Genomic DNA, 7,437 nt, shown 5'->3' with positions numbered 1-7,437 from the left:
AGAGACATGGCGCCCTTTAGAGAGAGAGGGGGGTATTTGGGTCATGGGATATGAGAGGAGAGAGAAAGAGGGGGTGGGGTATACTATTTTGGAAGATAGGGTAAGTTGCATGTGAGTTAGGGTGCATTATTGGTGAGTTATAATGCATTATTGGTGAGAGGTGGGGTAGCTTGAGGGGAGAGAGAAAGGAGAAAGGACAAGGGGAAGAGAGAGGGGGTTGACCTTTTGAGTGGAGGAGAGGAAAAGGGACACACGGTGGGGCATCAGTGAAGAAAAAGGAGGCAAGGTGGGGATGGGCTGCCCCGCAAGCATGAGGTGGCCTATTTTACCTTTCTCATATATTTACATAATCATACTTTATTTGTTTTCTTACTTTTCCAATGCCTTTTATCACTCCCTCCTTAAGAGGAGGTTTCCATGGGGTGGGGACGAGAGAAGAGGGGTATGGGAGCTTGGCTTGTGAAAAGCCCCCATCACTGGCTGTATCAAACACTCGCTCAATGTCCCTGTCATTTTCCTGCAAACTATCATGCCTGGGCTTCTTCCACTTCCATAGGTCTACCATCTTCAGCTGTACCATCATTGCCCAACCCCTCGTTGATCATTCATGCTCAACCATAGAATTATTTAGAGAAGAGATGAGTGCATATTAGAAAATTGATACTTAGTATGTACATAAGCAGTAGATAGATAGAGAGAGATTTTATCAGTTGTAGAATCCCCCCGGTTCAAATGGAAAGCCATAGGCTCTCCCAACTATGACGCAAACTCCGCCAAGATCAAATACATGGCATTGAGCATAGCCATCTGTCTGCATTACATGCATAACCAACCATTTTTTTGTGCCTGTAAACCCAAAAACAAGCCTCTCATGCAGTGTGGCATAGCATCGATCTTCAACAATCTGTATCCATACACCAACTTCATAACCAAAATGAGTGTATACACCCACACTTGAAGCAATTGCATCACATGCAATCATTTATCCCTTTGCTAGAGGGCTCTCCATAACAGATCCTACATGCACAGAGCTTTGCAAACGGTGGAGAGCTTCGTAGAAAGCTACCTGCAATAACACCTTCATCAGGAGCGTAGCACATACCTTCAACACCTTGTTTTTTGCCCCTACTCGCTCGTTAGCCACTAGAGCATGGGCTACTACCCCTTCAACGTGCACTTCACACGAGAGCGAGCTAGATTGCTTGACCATCAACTCTTGACCATCAGCCTTAGCTACCTGCTATTCAAACACCTACTCGATCACCACATCACTGGACAAGAAAGACAAAAATTGATCCCACACTTCATCACCTACAAGGTTGATAGTACCCTCCTCTTTGCATGTGATCCCGCTCTCACAAGCTGCACATATACCTGTCTCCACAACGTCAATTGTCGCAGCTATCTCTCTGTTGAGATGTAGAGAGAAAGAGAGAGACGAGACAAGAGACACACCATATACGCTCCCAAGGACCGATTCATATTGAGGACAAGATACAAATATATAGGTGAGAACAAGTTGAGTAGAGTGAGCCATATATAGCTCCAACACCCCCACTCAAACAAAGGTCTCTAGCTTTGGATGAAAAAACCCTTGGGGAGTTCAAGGGAAAAACCCAAGCCCCTATACAACGTGAAAATATGAACCAGCGGTGATGATGTGAAAGTGAATTGTGCATCTATGTACAAATATTCAAGTGACTTAGAGATCACAATGTGAAAATCTGGAGTGTGCATAGTGCATGTTACCTAAAAGATTACAATGTCATATGTACAAAGCTATTACAATAGCAAAGAAGCTAATCTAGAAAGAGTGAGGCCGAAGCAACTCCAAGCTCCGAGCGCTAGAGGATGAAATGTGACTCGTTGAGGCCTTTGGTCAAAATGTCTGCAATCATCTAGTCACTTGGACAGTGTTCAACCATAATGGTTCCTTTGCGTACTTCGTACCTGACATAATGATAATGGACAACAATGTGCTTTGACTTATTATGTTGAACATAGTCTTTTGCAAGACTAATAGCACTTTGGTTGTCACACCGCAAGGGTGTGCTAGAAAGAGGAGAGTGACCAATATCAACCAGCATTTGTCGAATCCAAATCAACTCATGAGCTGCAAGTGATGCCGCAACATATTCTGACTCAGTCGTAGAAACTGCAACACAACGTTGTTTCTTGCTGGTCCAAGAAACAAGACAACCATTTATAAAGAAGTAATTTTCACTAGTAGATCGCATAGATAAATGTGAGCTTGCCCAGTCTGCATCTGTGTAACCCAAAAGAGAAAGAGATTGCATATAATTCGATGTGAGTTGTCGTCGATAGACTAAACCAAAATCTATAGTGCCTTTCAAGTATTTCAATACACGCTTTGCAGCAGACCAATGCTTAAGAGAAGTACATGCAAGATGTTGTCCAAGATAATTAGCAGCAAACAGAATATCAGGACGAGTGTTCAGGCCAACAAACTGAAGACATCCAATCAAGTAAGCATAAGGTTGATTTGTGACAAGTTGACCACCATTGTCAGAAGTGTTCTTCGTAGAGCTCGCAAGACAAGGTGTGTTGGCTGAATGTGCAGATTCCATACCAAATTTTTGAATAGTATCTGCAATAAACTTTGACTGTCGAAGGAATAAAATACCTTTTGTACGGTTCCGTTGGATTTGAATGCCAAGACACAAGTGAATATCTCCAAGATCCACCATATCAAATGCAGAAGACAATAAATTTTTCACTTGCTGAAGAAATCCCAAATCATTGGAAACAAGGATGGTATCATCCACATAAAGAGCAAGAATCACAAAACTGCTACCTTGGCGTTTTATGTATAAGTTGGGTTCTGAAGAGCAAGAGATGAATCCTTTAGAGGTGAGAAAAAGATCAAATTTTGTATACCAGGCTCGCGAAGCTTGTTTGAGACCATATAGTGCCTTATGGAGTTGAGCAACAAGGTCTTCTTTACCTGGAATAACAAACCCTTCTGGTTGTTCCATATAAATTTCCTCTTCCAAGTCACCATTAAGAAAAGCAGTTCGCACATCCATTGGATGAGCTTCTAAATCAAATTGAACAACAAATGCCAATAAAACTCGAACACTTGTAATGCGAACAACTGGTGAAAAAGTCTCCTGATCAGCTACTTGGGAGTAACCTTTTGCAACTAAACGCACCTTGAACTTGTCAAAAGATACATCTGCTTTTACTTTTGTCTTATACACCCACTTACATTTAATAGTTGTACAACCAGGAGGTAATTCAGTTAGTATCCATGTACCTTTAGAGATAAGAGAATCATACTCTGCTTCCATAGCCTCTTGCCACTGATCCTTTTGTGGTGAAGAGATAGCTTCATCATAAGTAACGGGATCTTCAGAAGTAGAAAAAGCATTATCAACAATATCGTCATCATAAACATGACATGAGCCATGAGGCAACATTCGGAATAGATGGTTGTGAAGAGGAAATTTGCTCTATAGGAAGAGTTTCATCTTCTGAAAGAAATAGAAAATCCTGAAGCAATGATTTAGTATCATCAGAATCATCCATGGACCATGAGCCTCCCATAAGCTGTTCGTTAAAAGTAGCATCACAATTCACACTTACTTTATTGGAGGAAGGGTCATATAATTTGTAGCCTTTGGAAGTGTCAGAATATCCAATAAAAATAACTTTAAGACCAAGAGAATCAAGCTTTGTTCATGTTTCTTTGGGAACATGAATATAAGCAATACATCCAAAGGTTCGCAAATGAGATACAGAAGGAATGTCACCTCTCCATGCTGTGATGGGTATCTTACCATAGGGTGCAGTAGTAGGAAGATGATTCTGAATAAATACTGTTGTCAAAGTAGCTTCAGCCCAGAAAACACGAGACAAGCCAGAATGAATCAGCATACATCTTACAACATTGAGAATAGTGCGATTCTTTCGTTCAGCAACGCCGTTCTGTTGAGGCAAATATAGAATAGTGTGTTCATAATGAATTCCACTGTCAGCACAGTAACTCACAAACTCTTAAGAAACATATTCGCCTCCATTGTCACTACGAAGCTTCTTAAGGCGACGACCAGTTTGAAGTTCCACAGCCTTGTGGAATTGTTTGAAAACAGATAAGGCTTCAGATTTTTTTCTAAGTAGAAATACAGTCGTATACCTTGAGAAATCATCAATGAAAGTAATGAAGTAGCGATATTGTGATCTCGAAGAAGGTAGAGGTCCACATATATCAGTATGAACAAGATCCAATATGTCATGAGAATGAGTTGTATTTGAAAGAGGAAAGGGTTTACAATTGTATTTCCCAAGAGCACAAAATTCACAAATTTCCATATAGGATGGGCTTTAAGATCCATGCCATGAACAAGATCACGACGTTGAAGATCAAGGAGTTTTGAGAAATCATCATGAACAAAACGGTGATGCCATACTTTCCAATCATGATCACCTAGAGCAGTGACAACATTTTCTACTGCATCGTTGAGAGAGAGTTCAAACAAATTACCGTTTCGAGGAGCAGTGGCTATAGTCTCTCCATCTTTCTCAATTCGGCATTTGGTATGATCAAATCCAACAAACAGAACAAGATCAACAAGTCTAGAAACTGAAACAAGATTACGTTGAAGATCTGGTACATGTAATACTCCTCGCAAAATTCGAGTGGAAGAAGATAATGTACCAAGATATAAGTCTCCAATACCCTTTACTTGACAAGTAGTGTCATCAGAAAGATAAACAACACGTTGAAATGGTAGTGGATGATAGTTATGGAGCCACTTAGACTGATATGTCATATTTCCTGTAGCACTAGAATTGACAATAAAAAGTGATCCATCACGTACATGAAGTATTCTGTCTGGAGCAACTGAACATAGGACAGCTTGTTTCTGGTATAATGTTGTTTCGATGTTCAGTAGCATATGCTCTATTCCGATCTGTTTTGAATCGACGCTTATAGCACATATGAGTGGGATGATCAGATCGTCCACAATATTCACAAGAAGAAGAAGAAGAGTCTCTAGATAAACGTGGTTGTTTTGTGGTAATATTGTGTTCTTCATCATATTGACGTGCCCAACAATCATCTTCAGTATGGCCATTTCTGTTGCAGTAAAAACATTGCTTATTAGGAAATTTGAGACGAGAGAAAATATTACCGCGACGGCCACCTCTGCGGTTTCCTCGTTGAAATGGACGCCTTCGAGCATATAAAGCACGTTCTATCTGTTGTGACTCAGTCTCCTCTTGTGAAATCATAGTTGTATCGTGACCAGCATTACGACGTTCTTGACGTTGAGAGTATTCAATTAAAGACATGCAGGCTTGGTCGAAATCAAGACCATCTTTATTAGAGAGAATAGTAACAATATTATCATAAGAAGAGTCCTTCACCGTATCAAGGAGAAGTGTAATCTGTTGCTTTTGTGGAATAGGATCACCGACAGCGGCAAGTTGATTAATAATAGATTTGAAAATATGTCCCATCATGGCAGTACCAACTTCATATTGTAACTTGTTAAGCAACCCTCTCAAATAAAGTATTTCTGTAACAGATTTCTTCTGAAAGTTTGTAATAAGGTACTTCCATACGTCGTGGGAAGTAGGCAGTTCATACATATCAAGCAAAAGGGAATCAGTAAGAGCAGAAAGAATATACCAACGAGCTGCTTTATCACGTCGTTGCCAATCCGTATAGGCAACATTCCAATCTTCAAATATAGGTCCTTCAGTGATAAGCACGTTATCATTATCCGTATCAACATGCTGAGGCAGACAAACACGATTTCCAAGAACAACATCGAAGAGTTCATCGCCTTCAAGAATTAACAACATCTTTGCTTTCCAGCATGGAAATCCTTGACCTTGGAAGGAGGAACTGAACGCTGGCCAGAAGGAAAGCCATTGACGAGAATATTCATAGCCATATCTTGTTGCGAGAAGACGTATAAGATAAGATCACAGAATCTACACACCATATATGGTGAAGGCCGCAATTGAGAATGAGAGAGATATGAGGACTGCATTCTCTCAACAATAAACGTAAGAAGGATGCTCAAGGAACGTCCAAAGATGTGAGAGACATCACCCAAAAAAGGCAGGGTAAAGAAGACGTTAATAATAAAAGAGTCCTCAAAATAGAGTGGCATGAGACGCAAGATTGAAGGCCACAATACGAATAGCAAAAAGCTAAATCTTCTCGAAAAAGTTAACGCCAAAATAAGAAAAACGATCTCGGACACTTCACGAAGAAGTAGGACGAAGAAAGTTGCGTCAACCTCAATTGCAGTAAAAATAGCATAACTTTTTGCTGCAAACTCCGATTGACGCAAACATAGAACTCAAATAGAAGAGCTCAAGGAGACCAACAAGTTTTGGATGAAAATTGCCATTGCGCTTTTCCCGTTTCTCCAAATTTTGAGCAGAACATCCCGAAAAATTGAGATAAATTTCAGGGTGTCATCAACAAGAAAACGTAATCAACGATTAGATTGATTAGCAATAAACACCACACAAAACACTAATCATTTTCTTTTTAACCAAAAACAACCACAGTTAACAAGAATCAACGCTCAAAAATAAAATTTGTAGCAATTTTGAATCTTACATGCGAATCGCATACACACACTGTTTTGTCACCATGAATTGAATCGGTGCGTAATCGTTACCGCTCTGATACCATGTTGAGATTTAGAGAGAAAGAGAGAGACGAGACAAGAGACACACCATATACGCTCCCAAGGACTGATTCATATTGAGGACAAGATACAAATATATAGGTGAGACCAAGTTGAGTAGAGTGAGCCATATATAGCTCCAACACTCTTTACGGCTACACACCAACTCTGGAACCCTATAGTGCACCTCGACATGCTGGTCAAGGAAAAGTTGCCCCACCCCTTGCATAGATAAATCATCTTGGCATACCTCTACTTCACCTTCACTCAAACTTGATGTAGATAGTAGATCGCTTTTGTTTACTAGGTCTTCAATGTCTTGCACTTCTGCATGGTAGGCGAAGTCAAGCATGACTTTCCAATCTTTGTCATAAGCCTCAAAATCCTCCACATAACTGGAGCTTGAATCACTCCAAGCATCTTCATCATCACATTCATACTTGCTACTAGCGAAGCCTTTTAAAGCTTCATCATAGGAGACTTCTTTATCAAGAATTGACTTCATGCATACCTCTTGGTCGAATCTTCCATCCAATTTAGTCTTTGATACTTCTGTCTTGAAATCTCAGACAAAACAGGCTCGAACCCTCGACCATGACTGCCTATCGGCAACCTTCAAATTGTTGAGCTTTGCCCTACATCACTTGTGACAAACCTCTAAGCTTTGCTTCATTGGTCATCATCTGTAGTGACATCATATACAAATCTAGATCGCATATCCAATCTTCTGCATCTTCCTCGCTAGTGAAAACTAGCGGACCGC

General features: G+C 40.4%; 1 pseudogene; it reads right to left on the bottom strand.

Annotated features, from left to right (window-relative positions):
• Positions 1-706: 706 nt before the first annotated feature.
• Positions 707-7,112, bottom strand: LOC147462811 (uncharacterized; annotated as a pseudogene).
• Positions 7,113-7,437: the final 325 nt, after the last annotated feature.

The sequence above is a fragment of the Adiantum capillus-veneris genome, chromosome 2, assembly GCF_014529385.1.
Source record: "Adiantum capillus-veneris isolate H3 chromosome 2, ASM1452938v2, whole genome shotgun sequence".
Taxonomy (NCBI): Eukaryota; Viridiplantae; Streptophyta; class Polypodiopsida; order Polypodiales; family Pteridaceae; genus Adiantum; species Adiantum capillus-veneris.
The sequence above is the reverse complement of the archived record's forward strand: the minus strand, read 5'-3'. Positions and strand labels throughout refer to the sequence as shown.